The sequence below is a fragment of the Podarcis erhardii genome, assembly GCF_964252035.2.
Source record: "Podarcis erhardii genome assembly, chromosome: 11".
NCBI classification, from domain to species: domain Eukaryota; kingdom Metazoa; phylum Chordata; class Lepidosauria; order Squamata; family Lacertidae; genus Podarcis; species Podarcis erhardii.
In genome coordinates, this window is record NC_138501.1 from 33,846,394 (window position 1) to 33,857,614 (window position 11,221).

The 11,221-nt window shown below is 39.8% G+C and overlaps 1 long non-coding RNA gene across 1 annotated transcript; it reads left to right on the forward strand.

Moving 5' to 3' along the window:
• The first annotated feature begins 3,786 nt into the window (after nt 1-3,786).
• On the forward strand, nt 3,787-7,497 carry LOC309352373. Its single transcript, XR_014161260.1, has 3 exons — nt 3,787-4,920; nt 5,866-6,007; nt 7,258-7,497. It is a non-coding gene; the product is annotated as an uncharacterized lncRNA (long non-coding RNA).
• The last annotated feature ends 3,724 nt before the right edge of the window (nt 7,498-11,221 follow it).

Consider the following 11,221-nt stretch of genomic DNA (forward strand, 5'->3'; position numbering starts at 1 on the left):
GCCTAATGGTAACAGTCTGTTCACTGACATCCCTGTGCAAGAATTTTGCAAGCACAAATATTTACATTGTTGAAAGCACTTTTGAAAGTAAAGATAACACATCAAGTAATGCCTCAATGTTGTCTCAGCCTTGTCCCTGGCTATAGCTTCATTTGGGCATGTACAAAGACTATGGGGTACAATTCACTAAGCACTGTTGCTGTGGAACATTTATTCATTTCAGTAAGGTTCCTGCGCAGACTAAAAAAATGTTGAGCAATTGCTGGCTTGGGACTGCAGCCCTTGGGGGGGGGTGCTTGAGGGTGAGTGGGTGTTCTTTTCAATAGCAGTTTCACCCCACTGGTGGAAGAGAAGAATGGTGGGGTAGGAGCCTGCTAGATGGGAAAGTAGTAAAAGCAACTGTATACTACTCCTATCCCAGCTCTGTTCATTCTGATATCTGTAATGCTAGAGGAAATATGTGAGCTTTTCAGGTAAAAAAAAAACCAGACGTAATCCTGTCATCTTCTCAAACATTTCTTGTGGATTTCAGCAACATTTTCCCATTAATATCTCTTTATGCCTACCTCGTATCTCTGCAAGTATTTGTTTTCTGCTAGTGTAGGGCTGTCATACATTTGGGATTTCCTGGACATATTTGGGATTCATCTGTTGGAAATAGCGTCCGGGCGGAATTTCCAAAAATCAGTAAAAATGTCTGGGAAAAGCCAGGTGTATGGCAATCCATTTTTGGAAGTGTTGATTTTTTGGCGAATTTTTTATATTTTGTAATATGGCAACCCTATAGCTGCTCTTGCTTCATATTATTACTGATTTTAAAAATGACGCAAAATTGATAAGGTACAATGTCACATATACTGTGTCCCAGAGTCTGGTCTGAAGGCAGTTGAGGCTACCACTTAACTGAAACAAAGGTCTGATTCAGTGTCTGGATGGGTAACTCCCTGAGTCATACATCCCTGCCAACCTAGCAGTTCGAAAGCACGTCAAATTGCAAGTACAGTGGTACCTTGGGTTAAGTACTTAATTTGTTCCGGAGGTCTGTTCTTAACCTGAAACTGTTCTTAACCTGAAGCACCACTTTAGCTAATGGGGCCTCCTGCTGCTGCCACGCCGCCGGAGCATGATTTGTGTTCTCATTCTGAAGCAAAGTTCTTAACCCGAGGTACTATTTCTGGGTTAGCAGAGTCTGTAACCTGAAGCGTGTGTAATCTGAGGTACCACTGTAGATAAATAGGTGGGAAGGTAAACGGCGTTTCCGTGCACTGCCCTGGTTCTCCAGAAGCGGCTTAGTCATGCTGGCCACATGACTGTACGCTGGCTCCCTCGGCCAATAAAGCAAAATGAGCACCGCAACCCCAGAGTTGTTCGCGACTGGACCTAACGGTCAGGAGTCCCTTTACCTTTACATACATATATATACATGTATGAGAAATACATGTATGCCACATTGACAGAAGGAAGGTGGGGTGCAGATATAACCAGTGTTGTTTTTCTATAAAAAGGTGGCAGAACTCACCTTGTTCTTTTATAAAGGCAATGGCGCCCACCTGAGAGGTGCCAGAACTGAGTTCCAGCAAGTTCTGGCTTGGGGGGGGGGAGTCTTAGATGTAAGAAAATGAAAATTAATGAATGTTTTCTGCTCATACCAGTGACTTCCTCACTTCTGGTTCTCTCCACTCAGAAACTCTTACATTTTACAGTTAGCCAATCAGAAACACTCTTACATTTTACAGTTAGCCAATCGTAATATCTAAGACTCCACCTCAGGAAAGTGTCTACGTTTTCTTTGTCTTACGTCTGCCAACTCATGGGAGCAAGCCTCAATGAACACACTGAGGACACTTTCATTTCTTTTCTTCTGCTGAATAAATTTATATATTCCCCTTCCTCAAGGCCACAGGGCAGTACTCAAAACAAAATTAGTACTCAGTAACAAAATTAGACTTCTCAAGGTAGGCTCTTTCAGTTGCTTCAGCAAATCCTGCAGTAGTAGAACTTGACATTTTCTGTGCCTTATTGTAAACAAAAATCATTTTGTTTCTTAATATATTAATTACATTATAATTGGTGGTTTTTAATGAGTAAAATTTCAAACATTCAGTAGCTGCTTTTCTATATTGGTGTTTTTGAATATACATAACTGACACAACATTTAAAGAATAATTATTAGAGTAACCTTACACAGTCAAAGAATATGCAAACCCTATACTTTGATTAATACTCTAGTAAATAAGCACTAAAAGGCTTCCAGAATTTAAAGCATCTTTGGCTGACCAGATAATCCACTCCTACTCCAGTGCACAAATTTGATTTACAGCAGATTTCAAAATATTTATATTTTTTTCAGGGTTTCCATCATCCCCTCAGCCAGTATCCTGCTGTGTTTGAAAATGTCTGGGCAGTAATTGTCATTGTTTGCAAAGCTATTTTGGAAAATAGCAAGCATCGTGGCATTTAGCAAAGTCAGGAATGCAATTACCAATTTTGTATACATGATCCAAGTGACCTCCTGGCTTCAGAAGCTCAAAACCCATAGGAAAAGAGTTTAACAGCAGCAAAAAGTAAAAACAAAAAAAAAGTTTGTTTAATTTTTGTCTGTAGTTGGTCAGTAATAGGTGACTTATGCTGTGGCCAAGTTGGCAAAAATGCAATCAGCTTAACAATTCCTTATATGTACAAAACAATCCCAAGACAAACATACAAATAAACCCAGGATTTCTCTGGATTGGTACACTGATTCATTTTTGTGCACATCTGGAAACTCTCCAAATGCATAGATCGGAGAGGGTGATGCAGAAGCATCCAAAAAGATGCAAGACGCTTTTTAAAAAAGCACAGAGCTGTAGAAAAACTCAAACTCCACTACTACTGTGGGAAGTTTTTAAAGACAGCAACCAATAACTGAATAACATTTGATCGGTTTTAAAAAGGATAACCACCATTCACCAAAACCTATGATAAAATAGGACTAATACAAGCCCCAGCACCACAGGTCATCTGCAGGAGCTCTTTGTTACGTTGAGTTAGTTAGCCCCAAATGCATAAATAATCCAAATAGTTACTTGAAGAGATTGTATTGTGTGGTACACCAGCAACAGAATATGCTCAGGCCACAGAAGATCCTATGATCTACATCCGGAGAGTCATACTGCAGAATCATATGCAACATGACAGAAGTACATCTCATGCGTTTGGAGCCCTACCAATAAAAAGAGAGCAACATCCTCAGGAAGCAGCTTGGAAACTGATGCTGCTCCAACACCAACTATTGTCTGGCCAGCAGCAGCAGTACCAATGTTGGGGGTCAGCCTGCTGGTTCAGGCTACTGTGTGCTTACTTGGCCATGGCCACTTTCCAACTGCTCAGCTCCATCCAAAACACATATTTCCTTGTGCTTTCTCAATTTTCACAAAATTGTTGTATTTTATTCTTCCCCCTCCCGCCACGATTTAAAAAACAAAGCAAAACTGTGACAGAACAAACCGGTTAAAAGATAGCTTGGAAACTAACTGTGGCCTTGTTAACATGTAATCAAGAACAATCGTTTAAAAGCCAGCTTTTTTATTATTATTAGACAATGTCACTGCAGAGAGCATTATATTCGAAATGTCCTAGTGCTGTATGGATTAGATTGCCTCTCGGCAGCGTTATAAAAACTGGAGGAAACTTTGCAGCATTTCAAAGGAGTCTCATGCTTGTCCTTTATAAGGAACAACTTAGATAGGAAGCTGAATTATTATTAATAATAATAATAATAATAATATGCAGTCCATCTGAGTGGGTTGCCCCAGTCACTCTGGGCAGCTTCCAATGATTATAAAACTACAGTAACACATCACACATTAAAAACTTCCCTATACAGTCAGATAGGTGTTTATTTCCTTGACATCTGACGGGAGGACATTCCACTTGATGGGCACGACTACTGTGAAGGCCCTCTGCCTGGTTCCCTATAACCTTACAATACCGTGGCCAGACTATAATACGGAGCCAGACATTGGTCCATCTTACTCAGTAGTGTCTACCCTGACTAGCAGTGGCTTTCCCGAATTTTAGACAAGGACTCTTTCCGAAGTCCCAGTTGGAGATGTCTGGGACCATGTGCATGCAGATGATTTCGAGGGATGGCTGTGTTTTGGCTCATATAAAGTGTGAATTAGGTAGATTTGCCTTTAAATGTGACCTGAATCAAATTTCCGCCCCATTCCTACAAAAGTGCAAAAGACATACAATTGCCCATCCAAATGGACATATACATGTTTTGCAGTTCTCAGCTGGATCTGAGCATCCGCCTATTTCCAAGATAAGCACTTCCTTCCAAAGGCAGCACTTCCTTAATGGCATTCTACCAGGCAGAGCATCTGTGTAGAAAATTAAGCTAAGCTTCATAAGAAAACTTTGGAAAAGCAGCAGAATCTTTCAAGTGCTCTGGATTAGAGGCCTCTGCAGGCACTATGAAGCTGTTTGGCAAACCAGGACTGAATAAGGATGTTTAGGAGGCACAAGAAGAAGTCTTCTCCTCTGTTTCCAATTATTTCTTTATCTCTCCTCTATCCTTCTAGTTACCTCAGTGTTTTCTTAGCTGACAGCCATTATGGTTTAGGATTGTGAGGATAAATGCAAAACTTAACAAATTATAAATATCCTGTTTCAAGATGTGTTATCACTCACTGAAAAGAAACCAACTGCAGCTTAAGATTTTTGACAGCAATTTTCGGCCTGTTGTCTATTTGAAGGTTTAGTTTATTCTTAGGAAATATTACATGGCCAAGAGTTAAGATACTATGTTGGCAGAGGCCAACGCTTTCTTTCAGGAACCCTGACCTTCCAAGTGAAATGAAAGTTGACACTGGAAACCATCTGAAGGGGAAGAAAACCCGAACGAACAATAGGAGAAAGGGAAACTGGAAGCAGCAGGTACCATAACAACCGCCTACAAATTCCTTGGGTTTTGCTTGTTCTTTTAAGAGTAGCTGGCTTAGCAGAACATATAGAATTAAGAAATAGAATGAAGCAAATAAACAAAATCTGAACTAGATCAACAGTGTTTGAATTAGGCTGGATTGATTTTTTTTCTTTCTCAGTGGAAGTCTGCTCCTCATAAAATATTTAAAATGCTTCATGCAGTAAATGTGTCTCTACAAAGACCAACAGCAGAACAGTTGAGGAAGGAGACTTCTCTAGAATTAACAAGCTTTTTATTCATAAGATGCATGTGGTATGGTGCAGAATAGAAAGGTCACTGAGGGTGAAGAGGATTCCCATACCAAAGAACACACATGACCAGCCGATGTGATTTTCCGGTGTGTCAATGCTCTAGAAAGTTATGGTTGACTACAGCTTCCCACATACAATCTGTACATCTTACTTAGTATTTACTATATTGTCTTAATAAATATTCAGTCTGCAGAACAATAGTATGATGGAATTAAAGGATTAGGAGGGACCTGATGACCAGCTATTTCAAGCACCTCTGTTAAGAAAGTATACTTTAAGTCTAAGCACTGAACCATTTCAACACCATCGACCAGCTGGCTTATGTACTGGAGAGCATCATCCTGAATATACTGTGCCATAAGTGGAGGGCAAGACCAATCCAAGTGTCTAATGCATTTTTATGCCGTTATTCTTTTACAAAAACAGCTCATATGAGAGGACAGCTCACTCTCATTGAAGTTAATGACTGGACAGTGCGGTGTCAAATTAAAGTTCTTGCTTAACTATTTAACAGATCAGACTTAAACTCTAAAGGGAAACAGATTGCTCCTAGAAGTTTGAGTTATACAGCCCAGAGGGCTGCTCCTTGATCCTTCCTTTTAGTAACCAGTGTTTATTTAAATCCTATGATGATATTTTGGACAGGCACTGGCAGACAGGCAGACAGTTGTTTCATGAGCATTAATCACCTGTGGAACTGCAACCTCGGGGTACGTTCATCAAACTGGGCTGCACAAGTTAAACCTTGACTTCCTGATTATGATCAGCAAACAGAAGTCTGAAGAAGGTACATGAAAATCAAATAAACTTCTGTACACCATAAGAGCTATTTGCATAATATTTGCATATATTCATGTATCAGTTTGGGTTTGTACAAATAAACGTTTTCTCAGTAAAACTATGAGCTTTTCACTGTAAAAGATAACCCAATTTAATTATACCTAATGTGCTTCCATCATATGCCACCTTATACCTGCCATAAATTCCCAAAGCATTGTAGTTTCTGATGAAAAGTGACAACCAAAAAGAAACAGTTCCAACGATGGTGGACTGGCAATTAGAATTGCTGGAATATGCAGAAATGGTGGAAGTTATTGGAAGAATAAGAAACCAAGAAAAGAGACTTTTAAAAACAGCATGGGGAAAATTTATTGACTATTTGAAGATGTATTGTAAACAACTTAAAACATTAGCAGGACTGACATAAACATGCACAGTAATAAATAACTAAAAGAGAATACAGGTAAACAGGTTTGAACTGGATATGCAGTAATAAAAGATATAAAATAAGCAACCACAGAAAGGAGAGAAATCGCAGGAAATGCAGATTGATTATGTAAAGATTTCGTGTTTTTTTGTAAAATGTAAATGTTTTTGTAAAATGTAAAATATTTGTAAAATGAGAATTGGGGGGGGGGGCGGGGGCGGGTCAAAACTAGTGTTGTCTTTAAAAACAAACAAAAAACCTCCCCACCAATATAATATCTAAGTCTTAGCCCCAGTGGTGTTAACTCAGTAAAACTATCCCAGTGGGACTTGCAAATGGCTCAAAATTGAAAAGGTACTGAATGGAACAATTGTAATTCTTATGCTTCTAGCTGTTCCTCTGCATTTGTGGGTTTACCTGCTCCCCACGAACACACCATGCTGGTTGGGACTAACGGGAGCTTCATGGCAAAACATCAGTAGGGGCACCAAGTTGGCGAAGGCTGGCTTAGCCTTTCAAGGCCTATTTCCTGCCCCCATTTCTTTTGCTCTTCAGCTAGGAGTCTGAAATTATCCTCAATGCCTTTACACAAATCAATTCATTTATTTTAATTTTTTTTTAGCAGAAGAAAAGTCTTCTTTCGCAGTTGCCCCTTGATTTATAATATGCAGGCCTTATTGCTCAAGAAGCCCCAAGCAAAACATGATTATAGGTTTAGATACAACATCACCTATATATAGCCCTTTTCACCCTTTCTCTTTCATACCCTTTCTCTTAAATACAGGTGATTGTTTTGAAGTTGTATCATGCACCCCACACTCTACCCCTAGGCTCAGATGACCCCAAGATGGCATGGCCTGACCTTGAAGAATGTGAGAAGTCAGGAAACAGTGAGGAGAGAACAGATCAAAACAAGAGCATTAGCAAAATGAATTTCAAGATAGGATCTAAATGAATACCTGTCCCAACAGTTATGCCGAAGTGCTGCTTACACCTGGAAGCTGCTCTCCAAAACAAGCTTGAATCGTATTAGTACCCAATTTATAAATGTCAGTGGAAGAGTTGCCCAAGTAAGAAATGAAAATACATGTTTAAAATTTAACCTCAACTTCTGCTTTTCCTTAATGAACTACAGCTGTGAGCCCCCCATTGTTTTCATGAGTGTAATGTGTGAAAAGGGAGGCTTCTCTCTTCTCTCTGCAAATGTGCCCCCCAAATCATGCCTTACAGACTTATTAAAGTGTTAGAATCTGTGTAAATTATTATAAAATAAAATGTAAAACTTACTACTACAAACTATTACGAGTGGCTGAGCAGCAAATGTGGTGAAGTCACTGTAGATGGTACTCAAGATATCTAGTGGGTGTTCACATTAAAACTTAGGAAATGCTTTTAAAAAACACAACTCAAATCCTACCCACACACCCCATTCTTTCCTTTTTCAAAATGGGTCTCTTGATGTGCATGTATTCCCAGATGTACCTAATCTTTTTCTTTTTACAAAATCTTCAACTGTTTATTCCTTGCGTCATCCCAAACATGCAGTGCCCCTTGTTCATCTTATATATATACCTTGGAGATCTATTCTGTGGCTCCTTCATTTTGTTTTTATTAAAGATCAAAAGCAGCAACACTATCTCTCCAGCCATGTTTCATGAATAAGTTGTCACAAATATTTGGGGCAAGATGCACTTTGTAGCTTGCCTGCTCTCATGATTTGGTGATTTAAATCTTCTGGCTCTAGTACTTTGTTAGCTTTCAGTAGTTCTAATTGCCTCCTTATCTGCTGTAGCATGAAGGGAAAGCCTTTCAACAATTCACTCCCCAAAGCTTAGGAAAACAAGCCAGAGTTACCAGGCCTCTTATCTTCTTTCCTTTTGTGTGTTCTGACATGAGGAAATCATTCAGACTCTCAACAAAATATCCATCTATCACTAAGTAAGTCTCCACTTTGATCTTTCCACTGCATCCTTGCTTTGGGGTTTGCCTCTCTGCTGGCTTCCCTCCTGAGCTATTTGTTCATTTTCCAAACTACTCAACTCTATAATTTTATACTATTGTCTTAGCTCTTCCTGCATAGAACCTGAGGTTTTGTTTAATTAGCTTCTTTGGTTTTATTCCCATTCCTGAACAGTCAGCTTTATCTTCATATTTGCATAATTAACAGCAGCTAAGCAATTAACATGAGGATTATCTGAGCAAAAATTGCAGGCAGCTTGTCTTGGCCCATTAGAGAAAAGGAAAAGTAATTGTGCAAGTAATGCCTTTGTTGAGGCCAAGTAAAAGATCACAAAGAAACAGTCAAGTTCAAGTTAATCAAAACCCTTTTTCAAGGTGAATATTAAGAGGAATACAAGGAAGGAGTCAGGGGCTGCCCAAGACATTTTGCTGCCTGAGGTAAAGGACAATCTGGCACACTTCCCCAGTTCCATGTATAAAAGCTGATCATGTGTTGTGAGGATAAAATAGGGTTGAGGGGTGGCAGACAGCAGAGCCAGACTAGAGTCTGGTGATGCAGAGGTGGAATCTGGACACATATAAAAAACGCTATGAAAATCCTTTAAAAAAAAACCCAAAAACTTACTTTTGGAAATATATATATTGAATTTGCCATAGCTCACCATTGCCCTCTAGTGTCAAATTTGTATAATGAACTTTAAAACACACTTAAAACATTTTATTTGCAGCTGTATAGCTGAGTCCCCAGTCTCAGATTTCCACCAGAGTGCTAGAACCTCTCTCTGATTGGCTGCCACAACAACTAGCACTTTGTGAGGGAGAATAAAAGGAGCAGTTTCTGAGAGGGAGTTCTGATAGTTAGGAGAAGGGTTGGTTGGTTTTGGGAGGGTTAGTTGGTTTCAGTCTCTCTGTGCTAACATTCACTCTGAAGAAAATATCTACAGCTTGAGAAAGGAGTCTCTGATCTTAGAGGTATATTATACCACTAGGAGTACCTCAGAAGTGTGATTGTTATAAGGTTGGGTAACTGACAGAAAGTACCACCTTGCTTAAGGAACCAAAGAATTAAGACATGCTAGCTGCAAAACCATCCCAAGCATTTAGGAATCCTTTATATGCAGTAACATGGCAGTAGGCATCAGGACCATAATATTACAGTTGGGCGGGGGGCAGGAAATGGCCACTACAACAACAGCAATTTTTAAAAAATATATATATTTTAAAATAATGCGTATTAGCAGCAAGCAAAAATCCTCTGATAATAAATGAGTTTTCATCAAGTGCTGAAATTGTATCAATGTAATTAAGCATAACCCATGTGGAGTGGTCTTGAGCCTATCCTTGAGTCCCTTAAAGTATTTCCATTTGTTTCAGACACACCTCACAATATTTCAGCCAGGTCATGTTGAGCTGCTGTTTGTCTGGGACTCGTACACATTTGAACTATGTGTCCATCTTCTTTCCAGCTTGTGAGGTCTCATCTTATGCTTCTGTTTATTCAAGTCCTGTTTGCAGTAGCCCAATAAATCTGCAGACATCAGGATGACTTGGAAGCTGCTAGATTTAGAAAGAATGCCCCAGAGAACAGTAACATCCTGTAGCATATGGGAGCGCTTTGCTACTGTGTGGACATTGGAATTGTAGTTACTAAACTTGCAACTCCTTGTTCTTGGCTCAACCTTCTGGAAAAAAAAGGACCAGCAAGTTTCCCGTAACCAGTCAAACCAGCATCTTTACTCACTACTAGTTGCAAAACGTATTTTTATTATGTCCTTTTAACAAATAAGATATATGACAGCTCCTGAACATTCATGTGGAAAACAAATATTTGATGAACATTGTTTCCTGAGCTAAGCGTTTACTTCTTGTCTGTATCGATTCTCACAAGATACAATCAACAAAGGCTTCACAATTGGTAAAAAGTGGAATGAAATATGATCCTGCATAAATCTTCTTGTTTACTACAGTACTTCTATTAACAAGGAGATTTGATGGTTCTGGTTGCGCTAGTGGAAGCCAGCACAATGATTCCTGCTAGCTAGCACAGGGGGGTCCCCCTCCTACCCCTGCACACCCCTACATCCTCCCAAAATCTCCTGTGGAGGGTCAGGAACATCCAATGCAGTATTCAGACATTTAGTATCTGGAGAATCCCCAGAACAGCATGTGGAAAAATTGGGAACAATATGGAAATGTGCTAATAAACATGTGGACGCTTCAGCTTCATCTGATTTGTGATGCGTCACCGGGCCCTATGCAGATCTGATCTAGTCTGCAAAGGACAACAATATATTTTAAAAAATAAAGCTGAGCATCGCAGGATGCCAAATTTTGTGCCACATACCAGATTGCTTGTTTGTGTGGTAGACCACACCACTCCAGCCATAGCATATGTTTCATAACCACTCCAGAAAAGCATTCTCTAGCTGGGTGGCCTTGGACAAGTCTCTAGTTCTCAGTCTAACCTACTTCACAGCTTGTTGTGGCTGCATTTCTTGGAGAAAAAGCAGAATGCATGTGTGTGTACACACAGAGAGACAACGCCTGCTCCCAATTCTTACATCCTCCACTTTCTGTGGGCTGATCTGAAGGAGCTGAAGTACAGCTATATCTGATTCACATGTCGTAGCTCCACTGTCTGCTCTCGAACTCTCTTCCAGAGAAGCATCACCAAAAGCACCTTTGGCAGAACAGGAGAAAGTCTGAACATGCTGGTCTCCAGCTTCTGGGCTTCGTCCAGTATGCTTAATTCCCTTCTGTTGGGCTTTGGAGTCAGTTGATAGAAGGATAAAAGTATACCACCTCTGTCTGTCTTCCTGGAAACCAATTTGATGT